Source organism: Protopterus annectens, chromosome 7.part0 (assembly GCF_019279795.1).
Source record: "Protopterus annectens isolate FY-2018-M chromosome 7.part0, PAN1.0, whole genome shotgun sequence".
NCBI classification, from domain to species: Eukaryota; Metazoa; Chordata; order Ceratodontiformes; family Protopteridae; genus Protopterus; species Protopterus annectens.
Window position 1 is genome coordinate 773,958,208 of NC_056739.1, and position 13,469 is coordinate 773,971,676.

The following is a 13,469-nucleotide window of genomic DNA, read 5'->3' on the forward strand; positions in this document are numbered from 1 at the left end:
TTGGTCTACCTCACAGATGAGGAGATGTGTCTATATATGCATGCTGCCCCCCCCCCCCAACTCAAGCAGATGCATGTTGATGTACACTCTTCTACAGGAACATAGTTTGTGTGGAGAGTATGTTGAAGTGTTTATTCAACCATGTCAGGAAGGTGTAAGTGATGAGTCATGTGATAGGTGATCTGTGATGCTGTCACAGCCCATTGATTCTGTGTGATAGGCCTGGATGAAGGTAAGACAGTGCATACTGGCTAGCCTCAACTGGCCTAGGGTTTGAACACAATCCCCCATGAAGGTATCATTGAGAAACTCTCCCAGCTGGAGAGTAAACCTTATGTCACTAGATGGGTAATGAATTGGCTCACTGACAGAACACATACTGTGAAAGTTGGTGAATCAACCTGTACCAGTACAGCTGTCACCATTGATGTACCCCAGGGATCTGTGCTTGGCCCTTTACTTTTTGGAATCTATTTCTTGACAGTTCAGGCTACAGTATATGGCCTTTGGCTTAGCACTTTTACTGGGTGCAATCATTGAGTCCACCTTTGATGCTAACATACTGCAGGAGAGGCTAACAAGGACAAATGATTGGTGACAAAGCCACATTCTCTATAAATAAATGCAAAAATGTGTCTTTATTTTGGCCTTCTGTAAAGTGGAATTCCCTGCTAATTACAACATTGGCAACAGTCCTGCTATGCTGAAACCCAGTGATGCAAGCACTGGGAACACATACATTGCAATCTGAACTTCGACCACCAAGCATCCACACTGGTATCAAAAGCCTATTTTGTGCACATCGCAAGTCATGTCATCGTATTCAGATCCCAGGAGTATATTACAGCACTGTACTCGAACCTCATCAGAGCACTAATAAAGAGTATAGGAAGAAGCACAGGAAAAACAAAGCTCCTACTTAAGAGTGAACCTGTACCCTAAAAACTATAGACCAATAGCTTGCCTTCCGACAACGTATAAACTATATATTGGAATTGATGCCAACAAAGTTTATAGCCCTTTAGAAGAAAACTCAATTATGGTAGTAGAACAAAAGGGCAATAAAAGAAAGTCATATGGAATAAAGGATAATTTGTTGTTAAATAAAGTCATAGTGGAAAACTGTAAAAAGGGGACAAATCTATGTATGGCATGGATTGACTACAAAAAAGCATTTGATAGTATCCCACATTCATTGATGAAAGAGTGCTTAAAAATGTATAAAACACACCGTACACTGATTGACTACATTACAGTGACCATGAAACAGTAGGAGACCACTTTGCAATTAAGCCATGGTAAAGGACAAAATCTGAAGTAGGAAGACTTCATTCATCTGCAACCTGTGGGGGTATCGGATCCGACCTCGGATCCGAGCCGGCAATTCAAAAGCTTAGGCTCCGAGCTCCTAGCTCCTCCCTCTTACCCATAACCCCTTGCCAAGCCCTGACTGACCTCAGATTTCGTTTGCCGCTTTTCAAGTAGCGACGGATTCTTGAGCTCCTGGCGTTTTTTGGTGACAGATAAGTTTGTCTGACAAAAAAAGTTTAAAAATTCTCTATTTTTGTTACTTATATTATTAGTGTTGATTGTGTTAGGCTTTCCTCTCTCTTTTTAGTTAATATTTCACGGGTTTTGCGTAGTTTGGTGTGTGTGTGTTGTGTTAGGCCTTCAGGGTTTATAATGTCTGAAGCCCATAAGGCTGTTTTCTAAATGTACGAGTGTGGCCATAAGCTGTCCCCAGCGGATGGCCACACTCAAGAATCTTGGGGTTGAACACCTGTCATCTGGTTGTACCATTTGTGCAGGGTTCAACCCCCGGGCTTTGAGGGAGCGGAGGTCGAAGCTGGTGCTGGCGGGTCTTTTACCTCCAGATACCGCTTCGGCTTCTGCCCCTTCTACTCAGCATCCTGTTGCTGTGGGCTCTCCCCCTCCAGCTGGGACTCAACCTCCCTCTAAGTTGCCGGAGGGGAAAGAGTCCTCTAGGGAGAGAGAGAAGAAGGAGAGGCACAGGGAGAGGCACCACAAACGGAGAGCCGAAACTTCCAGTTCGGCTCCTCCATCTAAGTGGGCCTCCCCTGTGCCTTCTAGCTTTCCTCCTCCTCGGCTCCACTCCCCTCGGTTCTCTCCTGGGCCCAAGGAGGAGGAGGCTAGCCCTTCTAGGAGGTCTCCGAGGCGGCTCACTAGGTCCGCTTCGGTGGCCTCCACCAGGTCAACTTTTTCCATGAGTGAAGCTGATATGGACCGGATGATGAGGAAATTCATCCAGGCCCAAATGCAAATGGGAGTGCTCCTAGCCCCCATCCGGGAGGCTTGACCCCTTTTTCGCCCTTTGGCTCCTTCTCCGACCCATACCACGGGTTCGGAGCTGTCGGCGCCGGGCAGACTTGGATCCGGGGGTGGGTCGGATCCGATAGGTCGGCGCACCTCGGATCCGTCCCATCCCTTGAGTGCTTGGTGCCGGACCCGACCTCTCGGAGCCGAGGACCGAGCCTCGGATCCGAGGGAGCTGGTGCGTCTTCGGCTCAGTCCAGGTCGGAGCGCACCGGTCTCTCGGATCCGACGGTTTCGGCTCCGTCTCCGATCCGTGCGTCGGATCCGAGTGGGGTCGGCTCTCGGGTTTAGAGAAGCTGGCTCCCCTCGGCCTTCACGTAGTGGAAAGGGCACTGTTGAGGACGTCCGGACCCCGGTCCCTGCCACGGCTCCATCCCGCACTCCCTTGCAGTTGGGCCAGGCCCCCACCAGCCGGTCCCAGGGACAGCCCGCCTCGATGTCCCAAGTGGTTCCCTTGGAACATCCAACTGCGGAAGAGTACTCTCGGACAGCCCCGATGAAGTACCTCGGAAGCGCAAGTGCAAAAGGAGGCACATGGACTCCCCCGAGTCCGTTACCGAAGACACAGATTTGGATGAAGGGGAAGGCTCCCCAAGGTCACCCCCTGAGGACGTCTCATTTGGAGACATTATGGAGATGTTAAGGATCAGGGGGGGGGGGGTGGTCTGCCCCCAAGGCTTCCTCGGACGAGTCTGTGTTCTTGGAGGCATTCGAGGCGGGCCCTTCTACCTCTTGGGTGTCCCCTCCTGCTGACCCTCTGGTGGATCTTATATCCATCAGAGCATGGAAGGATCCGGACACCGTTGAGCCTGTACCCAAGCGTCCTGACCGCATCCTTTCCCCTCCGGCGGACCGCACTCACTGGAGCAAGGCCCCCAGTAGATGCCATGATGATGGCTGCAGCCACGAAGAGGAATTGGCCCAGGAGAGTCCCTCTATGCATCCTCCGGGCAAGGAGTCCCGCTCGATGGATCGCATTGGGAAGCGAGTTTTCAGTTCAGCAACCTTCTCTTTGAGAGCGCTGAACTACATGGCACATGTCATTAGGATGCAGCGGGATCTGATTAAAGAATACACTGCATCTCCCCCGGAGTCCATGTCGAGTGAGGATAAACAGGTATACTCCACCCGAATGGCCACTCTCAGATCAGTTTCCAATACATCTATCGGCTGCTTTCTCGCTACTGAGGGAGCCGCTAGAGCCAGCGGAGCAGGCCTAGTCATGAGGCGACAGGCCTGGCTCCGCCACTGTGATTTTGCAGAGCCCTTCAAGGCGACCTTCGCGAATGCCCCCTTCGATGGTTCTGCCTTGTTTGGCAAGACTGTTCGTGAAACATTAGTCCAGAGCGAAAAGGACGGGAAGACGCTGTCTGCCGTCGGAGTCCGCTTCTCAGCTCCCCAGAGGTCCTTCTCTAAGAACCAAAAGGGACAGAAGAAGATGTGGTTCCGGAAATCGCAGCAGTTCCAACCTGCTCCGGATAACCAGTCCTTCCGTGGCAGAGGAGGACGGGGAGGTCGCCGTCCTAGAGGCAGGGGGGCTCCTAGCAACTTTGGGTCCAGAGAACCTTTCTCTGATAGACCCATGCAGCAGCCCTGAAGGGTTGCCCGGCTGTCCGTCTCTGGAGGCAGTCGGGGGGCGTTTTTCGAGGCACCTGACTTCTTGGGAATCCATCACAACAGACCGTTGGGTGCTTCGTGTGATATCCAGAGGTTATTCAATTCCCCTGTTCAAGGTTCCCAAATCTCGCAGCCTCCCAGATGTTCCACCCGACCAAAGGGAGGCGGCAGCTGTCGAAATCGAACAGCTGCTAGGAAAAAGAGCTATCCAGCGCGTCCCCCTAGATCAAACCGGATTAGGGTTTTACTCCAGGTTCTTTTTGGTGCCAAAGAAAACGGGGGACCTAAGACCAATCTTAGACCTTTCCCAGCTGAACCTGTCAGTAACCAAGCAAAAGTTCCGGATGGTCACCCTCCAGTCTATACTCCCCCTCTTGAGGGAGAACGACTGGATGTGCTCCATCGACCTCAAGGACGCGTACTACCACATTTGCATGGACAGACGATCCAGGAGGTTTCTTCGCTTCGGGCTGGGAGCCAGTCATTATCAGTTCAGGGTCCTCCCCTTTGGTCTCACCTCAGCCCCCAGGGTGTTCACCAAGGTGCTAGCGGTGGTAGCGGCCCACCTGAGGCTCCAGGGATTACAGGTCTTTCCGTACCTGGACGACTGGCTCCTGACGGCATCATCAAGGCATCTTCTGTGCTCAGCCAGGGACTACTTTCTTCAACTAGCCCCAAGGCTGGGCATCACGATCAACTAGGAGAAATCTTTACTGCACCCAACACAAGTTATAGATTTCATAGGAGGAAGACTAAACACCGGATCAATGCGAGCCTTCCTCACTCCAGACAGAATTGCCAACCTGAAGTGTCATGTGGCAGTGGTCCTGCAACCATCTCCAACTGCAGCTTCGGTCCTGAGGGCCCTAGGTTCTATGGCGGCAGCTATTCCGCTTCTCATTCATGCTCGCTTACGAATGCGGGTTCTTCAATGGACCCTTCAGGTTCAGTGGTCCCCTCTTTGTTCCTCTCTCAACGCTCCGATTGCGGTCAGCAAGGCGTGCAGGGACTCCCTTCTTTGGTGGCTTCTTTCTCCGGAGCCCCTAGCAGGGAGACCTTTTTGTGCTGCATTTCCCCGAGCCACAGTGACCACGGACGCTTCTTGCCTCGGGTGGGGGGGGCATTCTGCGGAAAGATTGTCCAAGGCACGTGGAATCCCACAGAGACGTCATTGCATATAAATGTCCTGGAAATGAGGGCGGTGCTCCTAGCGTTGCAAGCACTTCACCACGTTCTTCCTTCAGGGACTATTGCGATTCAGACAGACAACATGTCGGTAGTCTGGTATATCAACAAACAGGGAGGAACCAGGTCTTACCCCCTTTGTCGAGAGGCCATGAGAGTCTGGGAATGGGCAATTTCCACCAAACGCTTTCTGGTAGCAACGCACATTCCGAAAGTCCAACATCCTTGCGGACAAGCTCAGTCGCACCATTCTTTCTCCACACGAGTGGTCTCTCAATCCTCAAGTAGCGAAGAAGATTTTTGCCGTTTGGGGGCAACCCTGTTGCGATCTTTTTGCCTCTCCCTCAAACGCCAAATGCGACAATTTCTTCGCTCTGCTTCCCCCACCAGGGGAATTCCCGAGAGATGCTCTGGTGCATGCTTGGCCTCCCGGTCTCCTTTATGCCTACCCTCCACTTCCTCTGATGCAGAGGCTTCTGCAGAAAGCCAACAGTTTGGGGAGCAGAATGATTCTCATTGCCCCGTTCTGGCCTCGTCAACCCTGGTTCCCCTTTGTATGGTCTCACAAAATCAATCCACCCTGGATTCTGGATCCGATTCCGGATCTCATCTCCCACCCTCTGGGAATTGCGGTTCCCAATCTGCGCACCCTGAAATCGACAGCTTGGCTGCTCCAGTTCCATCCTTGATTAGGACTCCCGGTATCTCATCACCGGTCAAGGCCATCTTAGTGGCAGCTCATAAACCTTCCACCAGGCAGGTTTATCGGAGTAAATGGAAGAGATTCTCTATTTGGGCTGTACAGAGAACTTTGGATCCTTTCTCAGCACCTATGTCAGCAGTGCTGGATTTTTTAACAGACCTCTTTCATCAAGGGGCAAGTTCTTCCACGATTAAGGTACAATTGGCAGCTATCTCGCATTATCACATTGGTCATGAGACAGCTCCCCTCATGACGGCGAGATTATGCAAAACATTTCTCAAAGGGATTTTTTTGTTGAGGCCTCCAGTCAAGGAGGTTGTACCACCTTGGGACTTTTCTTTAGTTCTGCAAGCCCTTACTGCTCCTCCCTTCGAGCCTGCAGCTTCTACAGATCTAAAGTACCTTTCCTGGAAGACTGCCTTCTTGGTAGCTATCACATCAGCCAGAAGAGTGTCTGAGCTTCAGGCTCTATGCGTCAAGCCGCCTTACCTTTCTTTCTTCCCTGATAGGGTGTGCCTCAGGACCAGTCCATCTTTTCTTCCGAAGGTCTCTTCTGAATCTAATATTAACCAATCCATCAATTTACCTGTGTTTTTTCCCAAGTACTCAAACAAAGGAGAATTCAAATTGCATTCATTGGATGTTCATAGACAATTACGTTTTTATATTCACAGAACAGCTGGTCACAGGAAATCAGATCAGCTGTTCGTTTCCTTTGCTAAATTTGCTCTGGGTAAAGCAGTATCTAAAGTCACAATATCTAAGTGGATTGCTAATTGTATTCTGCAGGCATATGACACTTCAGGTAGACCTGCTCCTCAGAGGGTTACGGCTCATTCTACTAGGGCAGTTTCCACGTCAGCCGCCTTTAAGTCCTGTGTATCATTGGATGATATCTGCGCGGCAGCTACTTGGGCCTCACCTCATACTTTTATTTCTCATTATAAGGTGGATGTTGTTTCTAGAGGAAGAGCATCCTTTGGCTCAGCGGTGCTCCGAAACATCCTTCCATGACGGCCGCCCAAGATTCAGGTAGCTGGGGACTCTGTCCCACAGGTTGCAGACGAATGAAGTCTTCCTACTTCAGATTTAGAAGTTATGTACTCACCATAACGTTCCATCTGAGTAGGTGACTTCATTCGGATGCAACCATCCCCCCCTCCATCCCCCTGACCTGTATAGAGCGAGTATTTATGCTGTTTTTTTGTGTACTGTAGTCAGTATTTTGAGGCAAACTCAATCTGAGGTCAGTCAGGGCTTGGCAAGGGGTTATGGGTAAGAGGGAGGAGCTAGGAGCTCGGAGCCTAAGCTTTTGAACTGCCGGCTCGGATCCGAGGTCGGATCCGATACCCCCACAGGTTGCATCCGAATGAAGTCACCTACTCAGATGGAACGTTATGGTGAGTACATAACTTCTAATTATTATCCCATAGATAAAAATTCATAGGGGGGATTCCAGGGTGACTCTCTGTCACTGCTGCTATTCTGCCTTGCCCTTAACCCGTTAAGCTGTCTACTTAATAGCTTAGTCCATGGCTATAATTTGGCTCCTAAAAAACAATAAAGTTGTTCTCATCTTCTCTTTGTCAATGATTTAAAACTATATAGCTCATCAGATGAGGAACTGAAAGTACAACTGCAAGTTGTCAAAACTTTTTCAGATTATAAAAGAATGTTATTTGGTCTTGATAAATGTGCAAAGCAACCTTTAAATCAGGAAAACTGCAGCACCTGGAAAACATCAGTTTGGGACAAGAATGTGATATAAAAGAATTGAGCAAGAGGGAGTGTATAAATATTTGGGAATTGATGAAGGATCAACATTAAAACATGAACAAATGTGAATAAAACTTAGTAAGGAATACTTTAGAAGACTTAAATTAATCCTGAAAACAGCATTGACATCTAGGAACAAAATCCAAGCTATAAACCAATTTGCTCTTCCTGTCCTAACTTGCAGTTTTGGAGTGACTGACTGGCCCCAAAATGTGTTGTATAGATTAGATAGGAAAAGAAGAAGGATGCTTCATGCTCATGAAATGATTTATAAAAATCAGTGCATACCAAGATTATATATTCCCTGTTCCGAAGGAGGGATGGACCTCCTTATAATTGATTAATGTATAGATCTGAAATCGTGGGACTCCATACATATCTGCTGACCTCACAAGACCCAAACGTAGTGAATGTTTTGAAACATTTGGAGAATAAATCTAAGATGACTTCTCTATTTAATCTAGCAGAAGCATATCAGGATCAAGCAAGAATGGAAATGAAACCAGAAGTAGATAAAAATCAGGCAGCAAATGAATGTGCCAAAAAAAAAAAAAAGAAAGAATATAAAGTGAAGGACCAGATGAGAAGACAAGAAATGTGGAAAATGCATAAATATAGTTGCAAGTATAGAAAACTTTTGGAAGAACCTCATGTTGATCAGGAACAAATGCAGGAATGGTTAAGGAGAGGCAAATTCAAACCAAGAGATGAATGGTTAATATTGGAGGCCCAATATGGTGGGCTACATACACGCTAGTTTACAAAGTCCAGTGAACATGTGGGAGAAACAGACAAATGTAGATTTTTATAAAACTGAATTGGAAACAATTGCACACCTCACTGCTGGTAGTGACATACTAATGGCAGAAGGACTGTATACTGAAAGGCATAATAATGTGGCAAAACTGTTGCACTGGGTATTGTGCAAACATTATGGTACTGAAGTGGCTGAAAAACACTAGAAACATGAGCCACAAAGCATCATAAAAAATGATGTTTACATCACATGGGATCACCCATTAACAACAGTCCAAAAGATAGATGCTAGAAAACTAGATATAATGGTCCATGAAAAGAAGACAAAAGTAGCATTGCTCATTGAAATTGCCACACCCAGTGACTACAGGGTTTTGCATACGGAGTGGCACAAAGTCATAAAATATCAGGATCTGCAGGAAGAAATGAGAGCAATGTGGAAGAAAAGTACCCAGACAGTTCCAATAGTAGTAGGAGCAATGGATCTTATAAAGAAGAATCTGCAATTATATTGAGATGTTACCAATACATGTAACTCCATACAAATTGCAGAAGGAGTCATTACTGGGCACATTGCAGGTGCTGTGAAGAGGACTTTTGGCTGACATCAAAGACTGAAACAATACTAATTTCATGAACTTTAATCATACTTTGACTTAGGAATGGGGTCCATTCCCATCATGGTGTTATAAATCCAAAAGACTTGGAGGAATTAAAAAAAGTATAATGCTCTCTTTTGCATTTACCTCACCAGACCCATGCAGCAGCTGGAGAGACCACAGGGTTTACTCACCAAGAAAACAGAGTGCCTATAAACCATGCCATGATGTATGTGGATAGACTTTAATCCATTTCACTGTAATCTTCTGCCTGGTTTCCAGGCCAGTCTTTGACCCTGCCATAGTGGGACTAGTGTGTATCCACAAATCAGATATAGCTGATGACATTAGCAGTCTCTGGTGAGGAGAATATTGCAATAACAGTGCCGCACATGCTGGTGCAAAAAGCTCTCTTTAATGTCAAGCAAGTGCACACAAACCCTAGTTGACTGCAGTGAGAATAGAACCCCTACTTATCTAAGTATACAGACCACAGAACTCTGTATTTAAGGCAAGTGCCACAGCTCAAGTCTGACTTGGAGTGTCTCAGACAACATTTTATAGCTGATGAAATCAGCAGGGTGTGGTGAAGAGAATATGGGAATAACAGTGTTCCACATGCTGGTGTAAAAGGCTCTCTGTAATGTCAAGCAAGTGCACATATACACACACCCAGTTGACTGCAATGAGAATAGAACCTCTACCTGTCTAAGTACACAGGATACAGAACTCAGTACTTTATGCTAACACCACTGCACAAATTTGACTTTTACAAGGCTGCAGGACAATGTATAATGGATGACATCAGCAGGCCATGTTGGATTGAAGATGTTGGGAGGCCTACATGAAATGGATGTGTAGGCATGTGCAAGTATCAAAATACTGTCAATCCATGGGATTGGAGAGGTTACTGTAGGATACACACTTCTGCTCTTCTGGCTAGACACACACACACACACACACACACACACACACACACACACACACACACACACACACACACACACACACACACACACACACACACACATAAAGTTGACTGCAGTGAGAACAGAATCCTTACCTAAGTACACATACTGCAGAACTCAGTACTTTACTGTAGCACCACAGCACAAGTCTGACTTTTATAACGCTGCAGGACAACTTATAATGGATGACATCAACAGGGCATCAGGGCATGTTGGAGAGAAGATGTTAGGAGGCTTGCACAGGTTCATAGCTTCATAGATTCATAGGAGGTTATTAGGCCAATTGTTCTAGGGCATTTACAAGCCAAAGCACATAAAAACACAAGTACCCTTATTGAGCACAGTTAGATGGTCATTGTTAGCAGAGTGAATTTATGCTCAGCACCGACTGCCCCTGTCCATGAGGGGGATAGGCATCACCCCATGGGTCAGTTAACAATCACCCATCCAGTTGTTAAGGTTATGCTTGAATAAAGTCATTGAGGAACACTGCTTCACATGCAGTGCGAGACTATTGCAGAGGAGTGGCAATCACTGGGAGATATTTGTCTCCCCGGCATAGTCTGTTTATGTCACAGGCTAGGTTGAGATCCCTGGAGCAAGTTATTCTTGTCCCATTTGATTTGTAGCTGTCCAGCATTTACAGTAGGGCAGGGTCTGAGACTGCTTTATAGGCCAGGCATATGTCAACTCTCAGCAGCCTGTATAATACTAAGTACAGTGACAGGTCTTTCAGTCTTTCCATTTATGTCATGTTTTGGAGGCCCTGGTTTCTCTTGGTCCCGATGCTATTTATGATGTGCACAATGTAGAATGTGTGTCTCACCACTATGGATACATAGTAATTGAAGTGTAGCTTGCTATCAAAATGTGTTCCCAAGTCTCACAGCACCATGTTTGAGCTTACAGGGGTGCTATGTATATCATAATTAGCAGGGGTACATCATTTCCAAAGGGGACAATGAGGTATTTTTTCTTTAACGTTCAGTCTGTGAGTTTTGCACCAATCATTTGCCTGTGTCAGCCCTTTCTGTGATATGCAAACATCGTTGGGGGAGTCTATATGAGTGTGCTAGTTGACAGTCATCTGCAAACTTGGTAAGCCACAGGCCATCTACCTTTACCTGGACCTCAGAGAAATAGTTTCAAAACAGTTGAGGACCCAGTACAAATCCTTGTAGTATTCCACTGGCAAGTAGTCTGGTGGTGGAGGTGCAGTCCCTAATATTGACAGTGTGCATTGTGCAGGTGAGCCAGTAATGTATGGGTTAATCCCCATATGGGAGAGTTTCTGTATGATACCTGAATGGGGGATGGTGTCAAAGGCCTTGGATAAATCAACATAGGCAGTACATTTTGTTATCTCTCATCCAGGTCTTTGGAGTCATTATCAAAGAAGTCCACTAGGTTTAATAAGCAATCTCTACCCGTGACAAAACCAAAATGGGTTGGGTCAAGTGTGTTGAAGGTCACATATGTCCCTGTGGATAAGGTTCATGATGATTCCTTCCAAAGCCTTGCAGAAAAGGCAGTTTAGGCTTATGGGTCAGTAGTCCTAGTTCTGCATGTTACCAGAATGATGTGGATCGCTTATATCACACAACATATTTATTTATTTATTGATATATGTGTGAAAAAAGTACTGGGACACAAGCATTTCAGTGCTTGGGGAGGCAACATATGGCTGTATTGTAAATATGTGACATATTGTTAGACAGGGCCTTCAGATTATGTGTCCACATATAATGTCATGTCATAAACAGGAAATGGACAGAAAACAGCACTAATACATAATAACATTTAGTTTTCCATAGCTCAGCAAGCATCAGGTTTTTGTGGCTGTTGGCAAAGTGCTTGCACATGTGAGATACATATTTCCATTACTTTCCTTGTTTGCGTGTAGTTAAGCAGTGCGCAAACATGAACCATATTGCTAAAAGTCTGAGAGTTAGTATTGCGTCTTTGAAAAACACCTTCTGCTTAACTAAGACTTTTAAATAAACAGTGATAATGGAATGACATTGACTGTTTATAGTACATGTGTTGCTGTATGTTGGCATATCACAGCAGGGTTAAGCGGCATTGCACGGAGGTAACTGCACCATTGTACTGCCACTCACCATCAACTGGCATTGCTGAACAATGTCAAACTCTGCATAAACACAGAGGCCAAAAAGTGAAGGGATCTGCTGCTTTTTTGCTACTTATGTGTGTTGTGAGTGATTCTATGTTTTGACCAGATTATAGGTGTTAAAATGGGGTAGATAGGTAAGTGGTGAAATGGGGAGGAAGCAGGGGTATGAACAAAGGGAAAGCAGTACAGGAATATGCAGGAGGGAGGTAGGAAAGAACCATAGATATCCATTTCTTCAACAGTAAAAACTGATCATATGTGCAGAATATTAGCTGAATTTGGACTATCACCTCTAGACAGAGGGGTGACAACATTGTAAGCATGTTGTATAGCAAATTGGATGGCATCAAATGTATCAAGAAAACATGTGTGAAATGGAGAACGATGTATGGGACGATTTTTTTTTTTTGTGGGACAGTTGCCCATTTTTTTGTACTTCTGTAAGAGAGGACTGCTAGGTAAGAGACTTCAGTATGTATGGGTCAGATAAGTTGGGTAGGTGAGGAAGCAAATGTGAACAAGACGAGACAGGGACAGTGAGGGACACAAAAGTTTGGGGGGCACCATGATTGGGGTGATGGAGGGGACAACCTAGGCTCATGCCTGTCAAGCTTGGAGACAGTGAGAATCGAGTCCTCACCAACTGGATTGCCATCACTGTCCCCATACTCCACTGGCAGCTGGAGTGCTTGATGTCTTCTTCTCCTACAGACCATGAGGGAGAGCAGCTTCTCCATCTGGCATAGATGTACACCAGTGATGCGGTGCAAGAACATGTTCACCAACCCTGATATCTCTGGTGGGTGATGAAATCACCACCTCTGCCACTGCTCCTGGAGGGTACCACTGCACCAGCTTCAGAGGCAATACTACCTAAAGGCACGGGTAGTGCAGGGGCAACAAAGGCAGTGCTGCCAGGTGGGCTCCTAGACATGCTGGGCATCGGTGCTGAAGCCACTGGAGTGGGGGCAGGCTGATCCACTGGGGCTGATCTGCCTCACTAAGCTGTGTAGCATTTAGTGATGTGGTACACATGGATGACATGGAGACAGTTTGATGACACATAATAGAAAATAAACAGAGAGAGAAGGGTTGGGTTGAGAGAAAGAAAGAGATAAAATTAATACCAACATATGTGACATACAATGCATTAACACAATTATACAACTCTTTTTTCTGAAGTATTACATTTAAGTACACATCCTAACAGATATACACTATACTACAGATTGCTGAAGGTAATGCTTGAAATGTGCATACATTTCACATATGCATGTTCCAGTTATACAAATTACAGTTTACATCAGGGCATTTGTGCCACTGGTATAGAGTTTTTAATTTAATGCAAATATTATTAAAGAAATAACAGTATTGTATAGTTGTGAATTGTATGTGAA